Source organism: Rhipicephalus microplus, chromosome 2 (assembly GCF_043290135.1).
Source record: "Rhipicephalus microplus isolate Deutch F79 chromosome 2, USDA_Rmic, whole genome shotgun sequence".
NCBI lineage: Eukaryota > Metazoa > Arthropoda > Arachnida > Ixodida > Ixodidae > Rhipicephalus > Rhipicephalus microplus.
The window spans coordinates 159,495,181-159,519,227 of NC_134701.1; the positions used below are offsets into that span (position 1 = coordinate 159,495,181).

Consider the following 24,047-nt stretch of genomic DNA (forward strand, 5'->3'; position numbering starts at 1 on the left):
CGCCGAGCTCCCATTGTTCGCCGGGAAACAAAGATACGACGAGAAACACAAGGCGACCGGTGCAACCCCAGCACGCAACGTGGTACCCATGGTGCACAATCATCTTGCGAGCATACTGCTCCCGTGAACCCTAGTTCACAGCCGATCTCCTTTGACCTGCTTGGAGACCTGTTAGGCTGCACTTAATTGGCTGTAATAGTCAATAATGCGGCGCTTCTTCTTTCAATAAGTTCCCGGTTTCCACCCTCTCCATCTTTGCTCCCTCACTGACTCCCAGAAAGAAAGAAAACGAACGCGCGGTGACGCATTGTCAAATTGTCAAAGCAAAAGCTGTTAAAACGAAAGAAGCACGTCCGCAGAACAGTGAAGCGAGAAGCGGCGTCTTCCTGCAAACTCGGGCAGCTGCGCATGCACGCCCGCCGAGTCAGCCAGCCCCTTGTGCGCACGAGTACGCAACACCGCGACCTCTACCCACAGCTGCATACGTGCATGGCTTCTATGCGCTCCTCGCTTTCTCTCTCGAAGAAAGGGAAGTATTCGCTGCAGAGAACACAGGAGGAGTTTCAGCGTCGCTGCGGCTGACACCGGTGTGCAGGCTTCTGCTCTTCCTCCACCAAGCTGGAGCAGAAAGGTCGGTATATATGCTCGATATATTACAGAACGGCGCACGTATTACGAGAGATCACCTGTTATCTCCAATGGTTTGCGATTAGTGCGATACACGCAGATGGACAGGCTGCGTTGCATTGTATGCGTAAATTGGTAGGCGTTCTATTGACATTTGAACTTGCGTGAGTTTCTTGCCCCCTATTCTCTTTTTTTTTTGTTTAGCCAAAGTTATCAATAAGAATGGTTGCTGGATCAATCTACTGATCACGGATGCCCGATAAGAACTAGAGGTGATAGAACAGGTACTTCACATTTAAGTTATCTATCTATCTATCTATCTATCTATCTATCTATCTATCTATCTATCTATCTATCTATCTATCTATCTATCTATCTATCTATCTATCTATCTATCTATCTATCTATCTATCTATCTAATCTATATATCTATCTATCTATCTGTCTCAAATATGTATTTTCTGGTATTTTTATGTAGTTGATGTTTCGTATGCGTGCTGTGCATTCATCTGTATTGTATTTTTAAGCAATGTTTGCTACCCTTTGTTGTTTTGCTGCCTAGATTTTTTACCATGACGATGTATTTACACCCTGCTAAAATCACCTATGGGGACGTATCTGTAAATAAAAGATAGATAGATAGATAGATAGATAGATAGATAGATAGATAGATAGATAGATAGATAGATAGATAGATAGATAGATAGATAGATAGATAGATAGATAGATAGATAGATAGATAGATAGATAGATAGATAGATATCCGATCATTTAAAATATGCCGTCTGCCTGACCTAAACCACAATCTGTATTGATCACGAGGCGCATAGCACTGAGATTCTACGGGTTAATATTGATCCTGGGTGGTTCCTCAATGTGCAGCCTGCACTTACGTGACCATTTCAACACCATTTTGTCGAGTACACCCACACTGGCGTCGAAACAGTGACCCCGAGCTCAGCGACGCAACGCTGCATCTCGAAGGTGAAGCTGCAACCGAGATCAGTGAGGGAGCACGCAACAAAAGGATATACAAAGCGCAGCAGAAAAAAAAAAAACGTGGATGATGCCCCTATATATAGGAATTTGTATAACACTAAACTGAAACGTGCCTTTACAGAGGTAGTAGAGCGCTTATTGTGCATTGTTTGAGCAACAGCAAGGAATTTCAAGGTCGTACAAGAACCGCAAGCAGCTCGAAACTTGCAGCGCACACCTCAAGTAGAAAGCGTGCACGAAATTAGCTAGAGAGGACGAGCGTGGCCTAACTGTCGCCTCTAGACACTTTTAAAGCGCGCTGTTCAAACAGAAAGAAGACGCACGAAACGGGCTCACAAGTATAAGAGGACAAGCGCGAACAGCTGTCACTATTCTTCCTGCATCGTGTGTCAGCAGCGCACTCTTTTCGTTAACGCGGCCGTGGCAGCGTGCGAAGTGACCTTCGTCCTCTCCCGAATTGCGAGTCTGAAAAGCGTGCGAGCAGGAGAGACCACGCTCCGTGGAGGCGGGGACTTTGGTAGCGATGATGATGATGATGATGATGATGATGATGATGATATGTGGGCTTTAACGTCCCAAAACCACCACATGATTATGACAAACGCCGTAGTGGAGGGCTCCGGAAATTTCGTCCACCTAGGGTTCTTTAGCGTGCACTCAAATCTGAGCACACGGGCCTACAGCATTTTCGCCTCCATCGAAAATGCAGCCACCGCGGCCAGGATTCGATCCCGCGACCTACGGGTCAGCAGCTGACTACCTTGGCCACTAGATCACCGCGGTGGGGTGCAACGACCGTGAAGCGCAGACAAAACTAAAACCCCTTGATCTTGGAAAAGTAACGACACTCTCCTCCACGCACGCGTTTCCTCCTCGATTCTCCTCGCCCGCTTCTCGTACACGCGGCGCACGGCGGCATTTTTCGCCGACGCTCCAGCGGGCGCACCGTAGAATTCAAAGGAGGCGGTTTTTTTTGCGGCAGCTTGCGCGCCGAAGCAGTGCCGAATTTTTTTAATGGTGATTACGAAATTGGGAACGCTGAGCAATCATTTATTCAAGGATAAGTTTTTACCAGAGGTCGCATGAGTGGGGCATGCTAATTAATAAAATATTTAAGGGGAGTTCTACGATGCGGATGTTTTGCTGCCGTATGAAAGCATGCTGTACGTTTGCATCTGATGTAGTTCCGCTTGTGGTATGTCCGTCTGTAGTCGGATTTTTTTTTTCGTCCTTGTGCGCCCGTACTCGACACAGATACTTACAGCGCCACATATTGCAATGACTTCGCGGATCGTTTAGCCATGTGTTTATCTTCTCGGCGTGAAATTAGCTTTGCGCAGTGGTCTTCAAACTGAACAAGGCCTTTAAGCGATGTCAATACGATTAAGTGTCGCTAACAGTGACTCATCTACCATAATAACAGAAATATAAGAATATGAATTATTAGAACTGTGTTTTCACGTTTTTGTCAAAGAAACCAGCGATCGGGTTACTTTTGAAAAGAGAAACTGTGCACCAGGAATGTCACCATAATCTGCGCGTCCATAGCGATCAAAAAATCCTATCCCGACCGACTTCTCCCGGTCAGACGTACCCATGTGACACTGGTATAAAAGAGGTTCATATCCCGGCTGCGGCGGCTGCATTTCCGATGGAGGCGGAAATGTTGTAGGCCCGTGTGCTCAGATTTGGGTGCACGTTAAAGAACCCTAGGTGGTCTAAATTTCCGGAGCCCTCCACTACGGCGTCTCTCATAATCATATGGTGGTTTTGGGACGTTAAACCCCACATATCAATCAAATCATCTGGTATAAGAGATAACATAGGTTTTTATTGGGGAATAGAAGACATGCTAATGCAGACGTGACCAATTCAATTGCGGCCAAGATCTCCTAAAAAATGGCTAACTAGCTATTGCCGTGCTATAGCTTTTTTGTTGCACCTCTGTATTTATTTATTTCGATGGACAGCATCTCTTTCGTGATTTTTTCGTGTTAGTTCCCACCTCCAGAAAAACAAAAACCAAAATAAATACCCTTATAGAAACGAGCGCCAATTAGTATCATCTTTATTCATCCATTAATTTGTTTTCTCCAACGAACGTTCTCGTAAACAAATTATAACAGTTACAAAAAGTGCGATCAAGAAGCTCAGCGTCATCCCACGTATTGTTCGCAGCGAAAGCAGACTTTAGCTGTGCATTTTCGACGAATGCCGAGGTGCGTGCGAGGTGAAGAAGTATGAGCTGAATATTTTTATTTATTGTATTTTCTTTATTTATTTATTCATACTAAAGACCAGCATATTGGTCTAGGCAGGAGGGGCATAGAAACATTAAGTGATTCGCAACAGCAAAAAAAAAAAAAGAAACTGTATCCATACGCTAACAGAGATCACACGTCTGTAAAACAGCAACAAAATTTATTACACATTTGAACATTATAATCGCCAAGTAGATAACGTTCCAGCGACATAGCAAAATAGTCAGCCGAAAAAAATTCATGAGGCAGTGAATTGCATTCATCAACTGTTCTGGGAAAATAAATGTATTTGTAAGCATCATACCGTGCAAATATGGGTGTCAAGAATCGATCACGTTTACGGCGGGTATTTCTAGCAGTGGCTGGCTGAACGCAACAAGGTGCATTTAAGGCAACTGTCTTTGGCATGATTTTGTATAAAAACGTTAAACGATTAAACTTTCTTCTTGTTTCTAACAAAGGAATGCAGTATATTGATGACAACTCCACTTTGAAGCAACGCTTGAATAGCCGAGAAAAAAAATCACAGCATATCCACGAGGTGAATGATGACGAGTGGGGTGAAGCATGTGGACGGACGCATGCACAGACAGACGGACGGATGGAAGCACACACGGACGCATGGAAGCATGGACAGACTGATGGACGCTTCGTCCCACTCATCATCATTCACTCCGTGGATATGCTGTGACACTGTTTTTATTACCATCCAATGCAATGCAACTGGCTACTACGACGACTGCGACGCACAGGACATACGACCCACGGCGTAATAAGCTTCACCCCTAAAAGCACGCATTTTGATGAGCAGGCCGAAATAACATTTCAAATGCAGCAGTCGGTGATGCTTTGATACGAGCAATAAGAAAGGCGCCTTACATCGCAAAGTTCACTGTTCTTCGTGTCGGAATGAAGTTTTTTTTTTTTTTTTTTTTTTTTGGCCGATGTTGTGCAGCCACTGCTGCTTGAGCAAGCCATTCCGTTTATCTTGGGGTATCATAAAAAGTGTGTAACCATTTTCACTGCGGTTGTGGCAGCCATAGGCGCAACAGAACGGCTTAGCGCCCACACAAAGCACAGAAAACAAAGCGCGCGCTACGTTTCTTACGCAGAGCATCGGCAAAAAATGGCGCCAGCTGAAAAGAAAAACACAAGCAAAGCGCAAAATGCGCGCGTCTCCAACGGCGACCGCGAAGGAGACCAATCATCGTGCAGAAAAAGTGTTGGAGACCGGAAAGACGCGAAGGGGGGCGAGGAGGGAGAAAGGAGGTTGGGCGCGCGGCGGCTAGTATATAGAGTGGATGGCGGTACTTTCCCAAGATCAAGGGGTTTTAGACAACACGAGCCTGTCGCGTTATCTCACCACTGATAACGAAAAGGCGCTACAATTTCGAAGCTCTGAGGACTGCCAAACGCTGTGTATAAATGGCTTGCCGTTAGCATTCCAGACAACGTACGTTCTGTGGCGTAGTTGTTAGCATCACGCGCTAAGAATCGAGAGGCGGCTGGTTTGATTCCGCACGCCAGATGCTTGCTTTCTGGTTTTAACATGCGAAGCATTTCTGAGCGAACTTCGGCGACTTTAGCGTACCTATCCATCAATCTAGCCGCCTACGATATTTCCCTCTCCTGGCCGTCTCAATAATGGTATCGATACCAAAATTGGTATGGCATAACATAATTGTATGACGAGCCTTATTGTTTATCCTTCACACGAAAACATGACATGTATGTTCCGAATGTCATGATTTACATTTCATGGCTTTGCTGCTCTTGCGATGGTTTCGTTCACATGACACTTTGCAAAATTGGTATGGTTTGACATGACTGCATGGCGGACATAAGTGACAGACCCCAACGCGGAAATCATGACACACATTTCAGTATTTTTATGTGATGTCTAGTCATGAATAAACGCCACGCTCATGATCCACTCGCGGTCGTTTCGCTAGCTTCACGTATACCAAATTTGGTATTACGGGACGTGAATATACGGATGGCGAAGGTACATGACTGGTGCAAACATGATAATAATTAGATGTGTGTCATGTAAGAACATGACTACATGTCACGCTCATGATGCACTCGCGGCTCTTTTGCTAGCTTCACATATGCCGAATCTGGTATCACGTGACGTGAATGAACGACGAATGTAAATGACACGTCGAAACACGATAATCATGACTTGCATGTGATATGACTACAAGCTACGCTGATAGCGCGCTCACAGCCGTTTCGCTAGCTCCCCATATACCAAATCTGGTATCACATGATGTGAATGGACGGTGAAGGTAAATGACACGTCCAAGCATGATAATCCTGACATGCGTGTCATGTAAAACATAACTACATGCTACGCTCATAGCGTGCTCGTGGCCGTTCTGCTAGCTCCACATATACGAAATTTAGTATTACGTGACGTCAATGAACGACGAAAGTATGACACGTCCAAACATGAAAATCATGACTTGCGTGTGATGTAAAACATGACTACATGCTACGCTGATAGCGTGCTCGCGGCCGTTTCGCTAGCTCCATATATACGAAATTTAATATTACGTGACTGGAATGGGCGACTAAAGTAACGTGTCATTTGGACGTGTTATAATGTTGATATATGCGTATCATGTAAAATATAACTGTATATGCTACACTCATGGCGTGCTCCTGGCCATTTCGCTAGTTTCTCATATACCAAATTTGGTATCACATGACGCGAATAGACGACGAAGGTAAATGACACATTCAAACATTATAATCATGACATGCATGTGATGCAAAACATCACTACATTCTACGCTCATAGCGTGCTCGCGGCCGTTTCGCTAGCTCCACATTTCACGCCCCGCCACGGTGCTCTATTAGCTAAGGTACTCGGCCGCTGAGCCGCAAGTCACGGGATCGAATCCCGGCTGCGGCGACTGCATTTTCGATGAAGGCGAAAATGCTGTACGCCCGTGTGCTCAGATTTGTGTGCACGGTAAAGAACCCCAGGTGGCCGGAATTGCCGGAGTCCTATATACTACGGCATCTCTCATAATCATATGGTGGTTTTGGGACGTAAACCCTACATATCAATCACCAAATCAAATCATCACCGATCCACAAATCACGTCACTTGATATTGAGTTTGGTATCACGTGACATGAATAGAGGACGAAGGTAAAGGACATATACAAACATGATAATCATGGCATGGAAGTGATGTATACCACATAATGTACGTCCGCGTAGTATCGTTGTGCTCATCTTAAAGTGACAAATCAACCTTCCTCATTCGTGCTTTGCATATCATCGATTCCCACAGTACGTAGGATCTGCCTTTTTTTTTTTTGCAATCTGTTAGTATATATATTTTCAACGTCACTTTCGTGACGGAAGTACGTCAGCGGAGCCGTAGTGGACACCAGCATAAAACATTTTCGTGTTAAATATGCCATACAATGTGCGTCTGATTTCGCCACTACCATTATTATCTAACAGGCGAAATATCTCAGTTTGTTTTCGCCTCGCAGTCAAGGTGTATAGGATGGCCTATTTTTCAAGGGTCGTTATAGATGTCGGTACGAGCTTGATGTTTGTCGACCTTCTATTGTTTTTTACTCGAGTCAATCCGCATTGAAGCATGATCTGTAAAGTGAACACAGATCTTCAGCTCGCATACTCTGCAACCATAGCGATTAAAATATTTCGGTACAATACTCTTGCGATAAGCCGAGGTGTAGGTATACTTTCTTGCGAAAAGCATGCACATGCGTTACAAGAAATTTGATAAAGTGACATGCAAGGTGATACGAAGTAATAGAGTACACTACATCAACCTTGACGGTCGGTCGGTCGGTCGGTCGGTCGGTTCCTCAACACCTTGGCGCAACCCACCTAGGGGGATAGGCCATGAATGGGACGGTGCCTTGCTTTTTTAAATTACTTCACTTCTTGTAAGGGCGGGTTGGATTAATTAGGTAATATGTGTAATAATTTAAAAGTGTTAGATTTCTAAACAAACAAAAACCTCGGAAAAAACATAATAAACACACAAAAAAAGAAAAAATTATATACGTAAAACAACTGAAGTTATCTAATTTTAGAATTCCATTCCTTTGGATTCTCGTAAGAAATTTGTAACAGCGGTAAAAACACTCCTGTGGCTGTAACCAAATGCAACTGTGGTCTCATGGAGTTTGCTAATCACGCACTCGCACCTATGTTTACATTTCGGGTTCGTGCCTCGCATGGGCAATCGCTAGCTGACTGTGGCCGCACCTAATAAAAATAGAACTTTTTTTTGCCTTGCTCTCCACCATTGGTGTGAGTAAAGCTACAAGCTTTCAATCTTGGCGGCTCTAAAGTCGTCCTAAGTTCAACACAGTTTTTTTTTTCCTTCCCCTCTCCTCTTACCCAGTGCAGGGTAGCCTACCGGGGCTCAGCCCTGGTTAACCTCCCTGCCTTTCTCCTTGTGTTCTTTCTCTCTTTCTCTCCTCTTAAACAACGCAAACTAATGTTGTTCGAACATATCTATGGCACCTCGGGTTCGCCATGACACAGCCACTCGCCGCTCTGGCGGGTCTTAACAGCAAAGATACCATCAAAACAGGAACGGACCTTAGGAACTAAGAGCCCATCGAAATAATCCCGTTGTTATCAGCGTCCTCGGATAGGATCCTCTCAAAATAATCCATTGGAGGTCATTGGTAACATGGCGGCTGCTAAATAAGCAACCTATGCAGTCTCTATATGCAGTCTATATGCAGTCTGTATAGCTTGCACGTACGTACGTTAAACCAATATATAAGGGGCTGCAGCCGGGCAACCATCCAACGTCCTTATCTTTTAGGTCACGTATGTAAGACCCCGAGAATATCTTCACAAGCTGCAGCTAAGCCTTCAGTAGCTGCCGCGACACGATAAACGTGTTAGCGCACAGAACAGAAGCGTCGCGACAGCGAACGTTTTGAAAGAGAAAGGCCTTTGTCTCTCAACAGACCGAAAAGCGATCGTCGTCGAGGTGAAGACGAGCGGTTCCATAAGCCGCGTTACCATGTCACTGTATGCGCCCAATGACCGATGACGTAGTGATTACGGGTTTTTTTTTTTTTGTGCTAGGTGGTAACATAATCCCACGACATGATTTGGGAACGTTTGCCAAATGGGCTCAATCGTATCCTTATTCTTCTATAGCTATTCCACCCTCATGGTCCGGCTCCGAGGTTATACAACCTGTCCTAAGTAAACATATTCCTTCATAACTTCGGGACAAAGGAAAGGCCTTGGCCCTGCAGTGCATGGGCGTAGTTAGGGTGATGACAATTATTATTATTATTATTATTATTATTATTATTATTATTATTATTATTATTATTATTATTATTATTAATTATTATTATTATTATTATTATTATTATTATTATTATTATTATTATTATTATTATTATTATTATTATTATTATTATTATTATTATTATTATTATTATTATTATTATTATTATTATTATTATTATTATTATTATTCACACAACATAGTCGCTTGGTCAGCCATAGCCCTATCCAGTAGCAAGGGCAACAAAGTCATGTGAGGTAAAGAAAGCTTTGAGAGTGTAATGTCGCGAAGAAGTCTATTCGCCAGTTGTATAACTTAGTTCATTAACAAGCGTGCCGCCAGGTTCCGCCTTCAAATCTTGCAGACACTGTAATAGACTGCCAAACCAACTGGTTTGTCTTTTACTTAGGCGCCTTTCGTGATCACATCGTTGCTTATAGACACAAAACCCAACAATTATCATTTGCTCCTTCATGTCCCCTTTGCCACACTTGTCATTTTTTTCTTTTTCTTTATGAAACACAGGGACAGCTGCAACGCGAATCTTGTGTGTTAAATGGTCGAGCCTGCAAGCATACCTGACAGGTTCCTCTAGAGTGAATGGTTTTAAAGAAACCAAGTACGTCCACGTGCGTCGATATAAACTACACGGCGACACATTGTCGCCATCGCCAGGTCAAACTGCGTGGGCGGGGACGCAGTTCCCGTGACGTCATGCTACATTGTCGACAATGATCGATGAGCACAATGTGAAGTATCGGAGGAGGTGTCCGAGATAAAGCGGCAAACAAAAGCTACGAGGTCACGTGCTGCGGGATTCTGTAACCTTGTATAAGCGTGTGATCGTTGATTCTTTTTTTTTACACCTACATTGATAACGGCTGATACCTGCGTACAATTGCGAGAGCAGCGAAACATTTTCAGAAACGCTCGATCGTTATTTTTTCAGTTCTCCTCGCGGTTAGGCATGAATTACCCAGCCTGTAGGGAAGCAAAATGGAGAGGCGAACGACTTGGTACTGATATATACGGCGTAAATGTAGCGCGAAAAAGACAAGGACAACAGGAAAGTGTACACGACAAGCGTTGTCAAGAAGCTTGGCAAAAAGACACTGTTGCACCTTCTGGAATGATCTACTGTCTTGCGCAAGTTAGTCCGCGTATCAGGTTACATAGTCTGGGCTATTTAATGACAAGAAACACAGTCGCAACTTCTTTGCACACATAATGCGCGGTAACTGATTTCAGAACTCGTTAAACTGCGCACTGTCTACAAACGTTATATTCAAATGTTACTTTTCACCGTGTAGCACGTGCACACCTTTCATTTAATCGGTGATACAATGACATGGTCACAGAACGCAAAAACGGCGTATTCACAATCGGTATATCATCCACATGTGTTCCCAATGGTGTTGCTCACCTCTTTGAGGCTTTGACACGTGATATTCTGGAAGTCGACTTTTCATAAAGATCAGCACCCCGTCATTCTGTCTGTGAAAAAAAAAAATACAGCAAAACAAAAGAAGCTACCGTATAGTTTCTATATTATCGTTCTTGCTGTCAAAATATACTGGCTTTTCACTTCTTTACAATTAAAGATTGGCGCGCCCCGGGGCGGTGGTTTAGTGACTAAGGTACTTGGCTGCTGACCCGACGGTCGTGGGATCGAATCCCGGCTGCGGCGGCTGCGTTTCCGATGGAGGCGGAATTCTTGTAGGTCTGTGTGCTCAGGTTTGGGTGCACGTTAGAGCGCCCCAAGTGATCAAAATTTCCGGAGCCCTCCACTACGGCGTCTTTCATAATCATATGGTGCTTTTGGGACATTAACACACACATATCTCTAAACGTACAAAAAAACATTGCTTCAAAAACTTTGCTAAAGCCGATGATGCAAGCATAATAGATTACATGAAAACGTGCCTTGGTGAATTCACTGACACTGACAACAACGTATTCACGCTCTGGGAAATGTTCCTCAAAATGTGTCACCACTGCATAAATAGGTTTGTGCCTAACAAAACAAAGGCGGTCAATAAACAAACGCCATGGATGACGCGTAACATATTGCAACTGAAGCGCAAACTAAAAAAAGCAAAAAGAAGGGTGACCCGCCCCAACTTATCAGTGTTATAAAAAGCAAATTGTCATCAGCGGTTCGAAGTTCAAAGGATTACTACTTCAACGTGCAGCTACCTGGCTTCATGAAAAGTGCACCCGAAAAATTTTGGGGATATTTAAGCGAAGCTAAGAGACCTGTCTGTGAGATAATGGTCGATAGAACCACTACAAAAGACGTGAATAAGATCACCGAACATTTTAACACTTACTTCAACAGCGTTTATTCCCAGACAGGTTTAGGTAACGTGTTTCATTCTACTGTCTTTGAGCCGCACGAGGTGGACTTTATTTCATACAATGGTATTGTGTCAATGCTTTTAAACTTGAAGACAACGAAATCATGTGGCCCAGATGGTATCCCAAATATGTTTCTTAAGCGCTATGCGGAATGTATCGGTAGATTTCTTTTTATACTGTTCAGAGCTTCTTTGTTGTCTACTCAGGTGCCCAAAGACTGGAGGACAGCTCTGGTAGTGCCAATTTTTAAAGAGGGCAATCGTTTATCTGTAGAGAATTATCGACCGATATCTTTAACTTCATCCTGCTGTAAACTAATCGAGCATATCATCGCCAACCAGATGACCAAATTTTTAGACAGAAATTCAGTGTTAACGAACTGCCAGCATGGCTTTAGGAAAGGCTACTCCACTACGACACAACTGTTAACTGTAATTCATAGTTTTGCAAGAACATTGGATAGTAATGGCCGAATCAACGCTGTTTTTATAGACTTTAGCAAGGCGTTCGATAGAGTAGTTCACTGTAAACTTATACAAAAACTCAGAGATTACAATCTTCCTAGCATTATAATATCCTGGATAGCAGCTTATCTTTCGGATCACGTGCAGTTTGTCACTATTGAGGGCAACGACTCGAACTGTTTTCCAGTGACATCCGGAGTACCCCAGGGTAGCGTCCTGGGGCCATTGTTGTTTTTGGTCTATATAAATGACATTGTCAACGTTGTTACACCTGGCACACAAATCAGATTATTTGCAGACGATTGCGTTTTATATCAGGAAATAACTACAGTGCATAACCAAACCGACCTCGAGATTAGTTTGCATAACATACAGGCGTGGTGTGACAGATCAGGCATGTTTTTAAACAAAGAAAAAAAACTGTCTGTCTTCGTATCACAAGGAAAAAAAAAACCCCGTTAAAATACACCTACACACTGGCCGCCTCACCGCTAAAAGAAGATGAAAACTTCAAATATCTGGGAGTAACATTTTCAAACCTCTCGTGGAATATACATATTAGTAATATATGTTCCTCAGCTTTCCGTAAACTTTGTTTCCTGAAACACAAGCTTAAAAATTCACCCGTCCACATTAAACTACTGACTTACATTGCTTTAATTAGAGCGAAGTTAGAGTATGCTTGCATTGCATGGGATCCCTACACTAAACACAACATTAAAATAATAGAGAAAGTCCAGAGAAAAGCTGTTCGCTTCATTTACTCTCAGTTCAAGCACACCGATTCCCCCAACACAGCTGATGACAGAAAATGACATCCCCCTCCTCGAAACGCGTAGGCAGATTCTCCGCCTCAATTTCCTACAATCACTCATTAAACGCGAATTATCCATCTACCCCGCATTATATGTAACACCTCTGTCCACAAGGCGTACACGACACGATCACACACATGCTTTAACCCCTCATTTCACTAGGACAGATATTTACAAACACTCATTTTTTCCCAGGACAGTGTCGGAGTGGAACTCTAGGCATGAAATGAATGACCTTTAAGTTACCACAACGCCCGCGTTAGGTGTTGTGTTTTGATTTCGTATGTTTTTTGTATGTTGAGTTTTGATTTTGTATGATTTTGTATGTTGGAGTGGAATTCTGGGCATATAATGAATGACCCTTTTTTACCGTAATACACGCGTTAGGTGCTGTGTTTCCATTTTGTATGTTTTACTTCATTTTACTTACTTCTGTTGTAACTACAGTACTGTTTTTTTTAGAATGCAGTCTGGGTGCCTTCACTAAGTTGAGTGTAAATATTTGCGCATATCTTGTACTAACTGTATTGATATTTTGGTATTGTATTTTTTTTAGTGTACTATGAGTGCCCTTCCTGCAAGGACCGAATTCTGGTCTGCAGTATGTTATAAATAAAAAAATAAAAAAATATCAATCTATCATATCCTCACATATAAACCTCACATATCAATAAAATCAGTAAAAGATTTGCGCATCTTGAGAAAGGGGGAGGGGGAGGCGCCACCCCCCCTTTTTTCCGTCTGGCTACGTAAGATTGGTGCAGGGCCTTGTCAATACGAAGAACGAATGACCTTATTTTTATCTACAGTGGTCTCTCCCACAGAAAAAAACTTCCTTTTCAAGGGCGGGCATGAGCAAGCAATCAGAAGTGACTCGAACAACCAGAACCCGAGTTCAATCACGTATTCATGTGCGCTCGAAGAAGCAAAGACTGGGAGATGGGGAGCACGTGGCGGTATTCTTCTTTAACTTCCTGTCTTGTCGTTGCGTTCTTATCGTAAGGGTTTCACTGGGAAGTAGTAGACATCTCGCCCTCCCCCCTTCTTCTTGATGGAGAACTCGGCGTACGTCTATGCATGCACTTTGGGTGCCCTTGATTTGTACAGCTATTGGCAATCTGGCTTCCCGCTAATTGATTTGTCTCTCACACTGCCGCGTAGTGACCTGCAATACCTGCAATAAATACGAAAAAGCCCTAATTCTATCTGCAGGAAACGATGAATGAATCACCGGTTAATGCCAAGTGACGATAGGAAATCGCATACCAGCGGCTGTTCATGTCCCCATTTTGTCCTTGTTCACTCTTTGTGTACGAAGTCCAGTATCGCTGTATGCACACGCTGATTACTTCGCCGAGTTCGTGGGTTTTCTTCAAGTTGGTCTCACAATCTTTCTTTTACATCAAAGATAATTCACTAGGAGGAATGTTTTTGCCTTTGCACGAGCTTCATGCCGTTCGATGTATTTCCTAGCTTATTTATCTACAGACTTCTACGTAAGCTTTGCACCTGCTGCTTTGTTTTACTGCATATTTGTGAAGACAAAAGTCAGTCTTGGATCATTGGGTCATCCTTCCGTAAAGACGCAGGTTTTGAGCAAGCATAAGTTTAAAGGGTGGGCAAGGATGTAGAAGATCTATTTTTAAATGAAATTCCATAGACATGGGCGTCGGCATCACTTTGTCTTGGGGGGGGGGGGGGGATGTTTGCCTGCTATTGCTGCACGTAGGAGCAGGCTAGTCACGAGTTTTATTTTACGTTATTTTCCTGTCCGGGTGACGGAGAGTTTGAGGGGGGGGGGGGGGGAGGTACTGGCGTAGCTTGTGTAGGAACAAATACTGGTGGGGCTTAAAGGGGCAACTGCCATCCATGCACCCACTATGAAAATCTATGAACATCTATGACTCATGCCATAATTGTTCAAGTCGAACTAAAAGCTGAAAAAGATTACTTTCCTTCCTATTTCCAAGTTTATTGATAAAAAAAAATAGGGGACCCTATAGCTTCCCCTTTAGGAGTTGAATGCAATAGCGATATTCTTATCCTAGTGCGTACTTCACTGAGTGCATGAAACCTTTTCGAATTCGCTATGCATCAACTGCATGGCCTTAAGTGGAAAGGCGCAGTAGCGTGCGTGCCCTTGTAGTGGGGTACCGGCTTTCAACCCCGGAGCCATTATGGTAACCGCATATTCTGACGCCCGTTGACAATGGACGCTTGTATCCCACGCGTGTGCAATATTTCATGTTGCATCATTGTGCAGCATGTATACAGGACGCGTGTGTTTGGGAAGCATGAAAGCTACTATCACTGCATTTACAAGCAGGGGAAGTTCTTTTCACTACTTTTACAAGCAGAGATCTGACAGTGTGGTATAGGAAACGATTATGGAGAAGAAAAACTTACTGTTCAAAGTCCTAACCTCGTCAATGAGTATACCTTTACCATAGATCTCCTCAAATCCGGAACTAGAAAGCAAGCGTATCAAAAAACAACAAAAAATTATTATTTTCATAGGAAGAATGCAAATAAAAGAATATTATGGTTCTGTATGAATGTTGTGTAAGTGTTGATTTTTCTTTTTCTCTTCCCACATGCGGATTGCGAGCCCTACAAGTTGATCGTAGTCTTTGTGTGTGTGTGTGTGTGTGTGTGTGTGTGTGTGTGTGTGTGTGTGTGTGTGTGCGTGTGCGTGTGCGTGTGCGTGTGCGTGTGCGTGTGTGTGTGTGTGTGTGTGTGTGTTTGTGTGTGTGTGTGTGTGTGTGTGTGTGTGTGTGTGTGTGTGTGTGTGTGTGTGTGTGTGTGTGTGTGTGTGTGTGTGTGTGTGTGTGTGTGTGTGTGTGTGTAGATGAGTATAATGCGATTTTCTTATTCTGCTCGAGAGTAGTGTGTGGAAATTTTTCGGGGGGGGGGGGGGTGGGGGGGAGGTGGTAAAATGGTACTTATGTTTTTTTCTCTCCTTTCGCTATAGGACTATGTAATATTGATCAGAGGTGTAGCATTTGCTTCCCAAGTACCCTTTTATATTTGTGAACGTCGTTTTCATTTTGTAATTGTTCTTAATAAACTAACCAAGAAAAAAAAGAAAGAAAGAAAGAAAGAAAGAAAGAAAGAAAAAGAAAGAACATTCATTTGCCACGCAAGCGGCCCGGGTTCCATCCCCGCTTGGACCCAAACTACCGCAGTTCGTTGCCCACTCTGCTACAAGATTTTTTATCATTTATGTATTTCATTTGCATCACTCTCGATTTTTCGAACGCGCATAAGGTAATGATTTTTCACTCACAACCAACGACGCCAATGCCGTAATTCCTGCGAACTGAGCTTCATAACGCTATCGGGTTAAAACACTCTTTCTTTTCTAAACCATGCTTGATTATGCAAAAACAAAACGAAAATGAACAGTGCATGTCATCTAACCCCGCCTCAGCATTCGCAGCTTAATTCTGACCCTCAAGAGGTCAGATAAGATTTAAACGCAACTATCATCTTGAAGACAACACTGTACATGACAAACTTCTTACCTGTCTGTTTAGTCCGTAAATGTATAGCGCACACGGAATGTCACTGCTAATGTAACAATTAAGGCTTGTGCTCTTTTTAGAGTTTCCTGTTGCCGCTGCGATAAGTGAATGTTTCCGCTTATATCGTTCATCAGCGGGACGGGTGCCGATATAAACCATTGTACGGAGACCACGCAAGGCAATAACCCTATAGGGCAAATCTCTGAGCAATAGATTATATCGGGAGCCGTTCACGCTCTACTGATATCCTGTCTCTCTATCTCTGTAATGTAGGCAGGTATGACACCCCACGTCCACGTATGCGTTCCATTTATTATCTTATTTTATGGAAGGTGAGCTCAAATACTCTTCAAAACAGACACCACTAGATCTTAGAAAATTCTGCGATTCGTGGGAAAGTGCGAGCGTATTCAGTCGCGCTGCACAGTACGGGATGAGTGTTCAAGAAAAGTCTGGAAATCTAAATTCAAGGCTGCCTGCCGAAGCAGTGGAAACATTCAATTTTTTTATGTATCTTATAGGATCTCTAAACTTCTGACGCTGACTGTTCAAATGTACTACGCAACTAAAAAAAAAAAAAACTCTCAGGTATCTTTTCTGCGCACAACTAAGACGACTGGACAGCGATAAGCCGCCTTCCTTTTCTTCCGAGTCCATGTATCATCATTGGCCCCGCCGGCCTTCGAGATCTTGTTGCCCTGTATAACGTGGTTTTACATTGCCTCCGGCATCGGAGGCCCGTCAGCTGGTTCTGCAAGGCCTTCGTCGTCGGTCCACTTTTAATCCCGCGATGATGTCTTTTGGTGACGTCGTCATCTGTTGTTACGTCAGTGTGCCATCACGATGACGTCGAAATGACGTTATCCATATCGGTGGTCTGTGCCGTCGCGGTGATGACGTCATCAGACTTTTTTTGCATCAGTCGTGTTGACACCGCTTACGGCAGTTGCCGACGCGGGACGATGGTCAACTTTTGCGTTTCGCGGGGGCGTCTAAGGCTTTTCGGGTTAATGAACAGGTATCCCGACCATGCAGTGTACGTTGTGCATTCTAGACACACAAATCGCTATCGCAAACGAACACGAGCACCTGGTGTGCTTATTTAAGCACCAGCATCGAAATGATGTTCAGCTCATTTGTAGAACGGCCACCCATTGCACGCAGGAGTGAGAAACCCATGAAAAATATTTTTTGTTGCGTATATATAACAAAACACGGTTGCGACATCAACGCACCGAAAGAATAAGTGCAATGGAAAATAAAAAAAGAACAAGCGTGTAATATCTCTCACTAGCAGTCTCTGACGTTCAACCTCCAAGATTATTATCGGCTAAACAAATCACGAAGGTTACCTGCGGCAGGGGCCTCACCTAATCAGTGTATGACCACAGCCCAAGCGTATTTCTCGCTGGAAACAGTATTCTAGCTCTACAGTTTTATATCCTAGCGACCTTGAAAACGAAGCCTCTGGTCGTCCTATTGAAGGCATTATCTGGTAGTATATGCTTTATACAAGCGTCGGATTCATTACACGGAAACAAAACAATACAGATCGCATCATACAATCAGTTTGATGGGAAACAATACCTTTGGTTGTGTTGTCTAGGCTGCTTACGATTTCGTTATATTAGCTCTTCGCGTTTAGTAAACAATTGTCCCGTTGTGTCACGGAAAGTTAAGTGAACGCACAATGAATACACATTGCATAATACACAAAATTAATTGTGCTGCATAAGAAATCTTAATTGCAAAGCCTTTCTTTGCGTACTGCACGCCTTTTGAGCATCTATCTATCTATCTATCTATCTATCTATCTATCTATCTATCTATCTATCTATCTATCTATCTATCTATCTATCTATCTATCTATCTATCTATCTATCTATCTATCTATTTATCTATCTATCTATCTATTTATCTATCTATCTATTGACGCGCGTATGTGCCATTGGTGAGGACAACGAAGGAGCGCGAGTGTCTTTGGCCGAGGGTAAAAGACGAAGAAGTCGTTGCAGTCTGTTTCCTGCGATCGATACATCGTATTTGTTTGAGGCACTTTGAGTGCTCGTCAATCTCTCCGTCGTCACACTGGTGGAGGTGCTGGGTACGTCTTCATGCTTGGCACCCCTTCGCGGACCCGACATTCAAGCCCGGAATCACTACCACCCGTCGACACACCAGTCCACCGTTCCAGCCGCCGTCTGCGAGGCCTAGCTCCCGAGCTCAATCCCTTTCCAGAAACTGCCAGCAATCGCTTGCCTCCTTCAACCACCATGGCCACTGCAGCTACATCGCACATGACACTTCAGAATCCCATAATTCCTGACTGCTTTCATGGTGAGACCTATGAAGATGCACAAGACTGGCTGGACCAGTTCGAACGCTGCGCGAAGTACAACCAGTGGGCCACCCCAGAAGACAAGCTCGCGAATGTGTACTTCTACCTGAAAGACAACGCCCAGACGTGGTACATTAACAGGGAAAGAAGCATGGCTACGTGGGATGACTTCCGCAACCAGCTGATTGACACCTTCAGCAGTCTTGACAGAAAGGAGAATGCGCAACGTCTCTTGGAAGCTCGAATTCAAAAACCAAACGAGAGCGTCGCTATGTTCGCCGAGTACATGACCCGTCTTTTCGGCAGGGCGGATCCCGAGATGCCGGAAGACAGGAAGCTCCGGTATCTAATGCGAGGCGTGAATGAGCAACTGTTTGCTGGGCTTGTAAGAAATCCGCCAACAACAGTAGCTGAGTTCACGAAAGAAGCCACAGCTATTGAACGGGCCCTACAGCAACGGTACCGCCAGCAGAACCCGGTCAACGTTCGAGCGAGTAGCCATGTCACGACTGCGGCGAGCCTCTGCGACAACGACAGGCCTCTGTGGGAAGTCACCCGGGAGATTTTGAGGGAGGAGCTTCGGCAGCTTGGTTTAATTCCAGCAACTGAACCGACGCCGGCATTGTCTTTTGTCGCTGATGTTGTCCAGGATGAGGTCCGCCATGCTCTCTCTTCATCCGGCTATAATGGTGTGCGACGACATTTTACTTATGCTGATGCAGTCCAACGCCCCGTCGTCGCTCCTTCAGCACAGCAGACCCCAATGACTGGACCACCACCAACCCTGCAAACACAGCCACTGTCAGCACCGACCACTTTCGCAACCTCACCGATTCCTCCGACAAGACGAATGCCGTATAACCAACATGCCCCACAACGTCGCCCCACAACGTGGCCCAATAGTGAGTCTCCACTTACCTACCAGCGTCGGAAAACAGATTTGTGGCGTACCGCTGACCGCCGACCGGTATGCTTTCATTGTGGCGAAGCTAGGCACGTCTACAGAGTTTGCCGTTATCGCGACGCTCAGTACTCGAGATTTCCTCGCTACCCTGATTACGTTGCGTGCGACGATCAACGCATGCACAACTACGCCCATGTGAACACACCGCCGCAGAATCCAGTAATGCCCAGATCACGTTCTCCATCTCCTGCGCGGCCCAGTTCACCTAATCGTCGCAGTTTTGCCGACGTCACCAGGGGCAGGTCCCCTAGCCCGCGACGGGGAAACTAGACGCAGCGACCTCGGGGGGTGGGGTTGCCAATATTCGAAATTCCGAACAGCCCCCATTGCAGACAAGTGACAGCTCGAAGCCATCGATACCGAAGAAGACGACAGCAACAACTAATTCGACGAATGAGACAACTGCCGACGTAACCGACGTTATCAGCGCTGACCTCGTCGTTCACATTGACGGCCACCAAGTGACGGCACTTGTGGACACTGGCTCCCACTTTTCTATAATAAGCCTACAGCTAGCCGAAAGACTCAGGAAGGTGAAAATGCCATGGCAGGGACCCAATATAAGAACTGCAGGAGGTCAGTTGATGACACCGGTTGGAAAGTGCACGGCCCGACTCTTCATTGCTGGTTCCACCTTTGTCGCCACCCTCGTCATTCTCCACGAGTGCTGTAAACAGCTCATATTGGGAATGGATTTCTTGCGCGAATACGGGGCTGATTGACATCCGTGACAGAAGCGTAACGTTCACTGTAAGCTCGGAGAGTGCTACAGATGAGGAACACCAGCCACCTCACTTTCGTATTGCCGATGACGACGTCATACTGCCGCCACGAAGTTGTTCTCTCGTATCCGTGCACTGTAACAAATTACGAAATGGTACTGGCGTCGCTGAACACATCAAGGAGCTCGCATTCACTAGCGGCATTTCTGTTGCCAAAGCTGTCATCACTGTTATTGACGGATGCGCTGAACTGCTATTGACAAATTTCAGCAGAGAACGCCGACACATAGTTAAAGGCACGGCTATTGCCTATTTTGACGAACTCTCGCAAACAGAAGATTGTCATCTAGTGGAGGAAGCAGCAGCGTCTACTATCACTACACCGACACCTGTAGACGTTGGTCCAATGTTATCTCCCATTGAGCGAGACCGCCTTCTCACGCTGATCAACAAGTTCCACGGCTGCTTCTCATCCACATCAAGAGTTGGTCAAACGGCACTGACGAAACACCGCATCATCACGGATTCCGATGCCAGACCCATCCGGCAAAATCCTTATCGAGTCGCCCCAAAGGAGCATGAGGTAATTCAAAAACAGGTGAAAACGATGCTAGAAGATGGTGTTATTCGGCCGTCTAACAGTCCTTGGGCATCACCTGTAGTACTCGTCAAAAAGAAGGATGGTAGCTTGCGTTTCTGCGTCGGCTACCGTAAGCTTAATCAGATCCCAAAGAAGGACGTCTACCCTCTGCCGCGTATTGATGATTCATTAAATAGACTACGAAACGCACGCTACTTTTCGTCTATGGACTTAAAAAGCGGCTACTGGCAAATTGAAGTGGATGAGAGAGATCGTGAGAAGACCGCCTTTGTTACGCCCGGCGGACTTTATGAATTTCAGGTTCTTCCTTTCGGTTTGTGTTCGGCGCCAGCAACATTCCAGCGTCTCATGGACACGGTTCTGTCGGGACTTAAGTGGCAAACCTGCTTGGTGTACCTCGATGACGTGATTGTCTTTTCGGCGACTTTCGAGGAACACTTACGAAGGCTCGAAGCAGTTTTTGAAGCAATACGCTTGGCCGGTCTTATTCTAAAACCAGAAAAGTGCCACTTCGGCTTCCACGAACTTCTATTCCTCGGTCACGTCGTGAGCGGCCAAGGGATCTGACCCGACCCGGATAAAATTGCCGCCGTGGCAAACTTCCCGACACCATCAGACAAAAAATCAGTGCGACGTTTTTTTAGGTCTCTGTGCCTACTACCGGCGGTTTATTGCTAATTTTTCGCGCATCGCATGGCCATTGACACAGCTTACTCGGGAAGATACCCCCTTCAGATGGGGCGAATACCAACAGCAGGCATTTCACGAGCTTCGTCAGCGAATGCAAACACCCCCCGTGCTGGCCCACTTCGATGAAGACGCACCGACAATACTTCATACAGACGCTAGTAATGTGGGTCTTGGAGCAGTGCTCGTACAGTCGAAGGACAACAATGAAAACGTGATCGCCTATGCCAGCAGGACGCTGTCCCGAGCTGAAGCTAATTACACTACGACGGAAAAAGAATGTCTTGCAATGGTATGGGCAGTCCTGAAGTTTCGTCCTTATTTGTACGGCCGCCCATTCAGCGTTATCAGCGATCACCACTCTCTCTGTTGGTTAGTCAACTTGAAAGATCCGTCTGGCCGCCTTGCACGATGGAGTCTTCGGCTCCAAGAATTTGACTTCACTGTTGCCTACAAGTCGGGAAAACGACACACCGATGCCGACTGTCTTTCTCGGTCTCCTGTTGAGATGGCATCCCCGGACAACGACGATGACGACACGGCCTTTCTCGGAATTGTGGACACTGCCACCTTTTCTCAACAGCAGCGTGGCGATGCTGAGCTGCTACCACTTATAGATTACCTACAAGGGCAAGCGAATAGCGTTCCGAAGTTATTTGCGAGAGGGCTGCCGTCGTACTGCTTGCGAAATGACGTTCTTTATAAGAGGAACTTTTCACCCACCGGCAGCAGCTACTTGCTCGTCGTTCCTTCTTCGCTTCGCCGTGAGGTACTGCAAGCCTGTCACGACGAACCTACCGCTGGTCACTTGGGTTACGCAAGAACATTGGCGAGGATAAGGCAGAACTATTACTGGCCAAGACTTGCCGAAGTTGTCAAAACTTACGTGCAGGCATGTCTAGATTGCCAGCGCCGCAAGCCACCATCCATCAAACCAGCTGGCCTGCTGCAGCCTGTTTGAGTGCCGGCGACACCGTTTGCACAAATTGGCATGGATTTTCTGGGCCCCTTTCCAAAGTCTGCCACTGGAAACAGGTGGATAATCGTCGCCACGGATTACCTGACCCGATACGCGGAGACAGGCGCTCTGCCACGGGCAACGGCAGCTGAAGCGGCGCAATTTTTCATCGAAGCCATCGTCTTAAGACACGGTGCCCCCGCAATAGTAATCACCGACAGAGGTACTGCGTTCATGGCCGAGCTTTTGAACACCATTTTCCGACTAAGTGGTACAGCTCACAGGAAGACAATGGCGTATCATCCCCAGACCAACGGGCTCACCGAACGCCTCAACAAGACCCTGGCTGACATGATAAGCATGTACGTAGATGTAGAGCACAAGAACTGGGACATCATTTTGCCCTACGTCACGTTCGCCTACAACACGGCTCGTCAAGAGACCACTCGGAAGACACCCTTTAGTCTCCTCTACGGACGCGAGGTTACAACAACGTTAGACGCAATGCTCCCTCATGAAAATGATGGCAATGAGACAGACGCCCAAGAGTTTACCCAGCTAGCAGAAGAAGCCAGACAACTTGCCAGGTTGCGAATCACCAAACAGCAAGATGACAATGCCAAGTATTACAACCTCCGGCACAGACCCGTCATATACAACGTGGATGACAAAGTATGGGTCTGGACACCTGTTCGTCAGCGTGGGCTTTCCGAAAAGCTGTTGCGAAGATACTTACTTTGGACCCTACAAGGTTCTGCGACGCATTAGTGACGTCAACTACGAGGTTGTTCCGGACGGCGTGCAGTGTTCAAAGCGGCGCAGACATTCACCAGAAATTGTCCACGTGCTTCGGATGAAGCCTTACTTTCAGTGACTAACTGTGCAGTTTTGGTTTCGCCTTGCTTCTCAAACGTTTAACATCGGGACGATGTTTTTTTTTAAGGGGAAATAATGACGCGCGTATGTGCCAGTGGTGAGGACAACGAAGGAGCGCGAGTGTCTTTGGCCGAGGGTAAAAGGCGAAGAAGTCGTTGCAGTCTGTTTCCTGCGATCGATAAATCGTATTTGTTTGAGGCGCTTTGTGTGCTCGTCAATCTCTCCGTCGTCACACTATCTATCTATCTATCTATGTATCTATCTATCTATCTATCTATCTATCTATCTATCTATCTATCTATCTATCTATCCGCCTACGTCTGGGTGCTTTCACCCCCTCCCCCTAACTGGGGTTAAACCAAAACTAGTGTCGGAGGGCAACATGTTTTGACGAATATCACACGCTGATCATAACATGGACAATGTCACAATCCCGTCGCGTGCCTCATCAGACGCTTTCTACCACACGCGCGGCACATATCCGCGGGTGGGTATGTTACACAGGTATGCGGTAATGTTCCACAGGTGACTGATAG

The 24,047-nt window shown here is 45.3% G+C and overlaps 1 protein-coding gene across 1 annotated transcript in view; it reads left to right on the top strand.

Moving 5' to 3' along the window:
- Positions 1 to 517: 517 nt before the first annotated feature.
- Positions 518 to 24,047, top strand: part of LOC119170645 (ras-related protein Rab-7a) — a 47,437-nt gene continuing 23,907 nt past the window's right edge. Inside the window, exon 1 of the mRNA XM_075886968.1 lies at positions 518 to 631. The gene's annotated coding sequence lies outside the window, so the exon portion shown is untranslated. The remainder of the gene's footprint in view (positions 632 to 24,047) is intronic.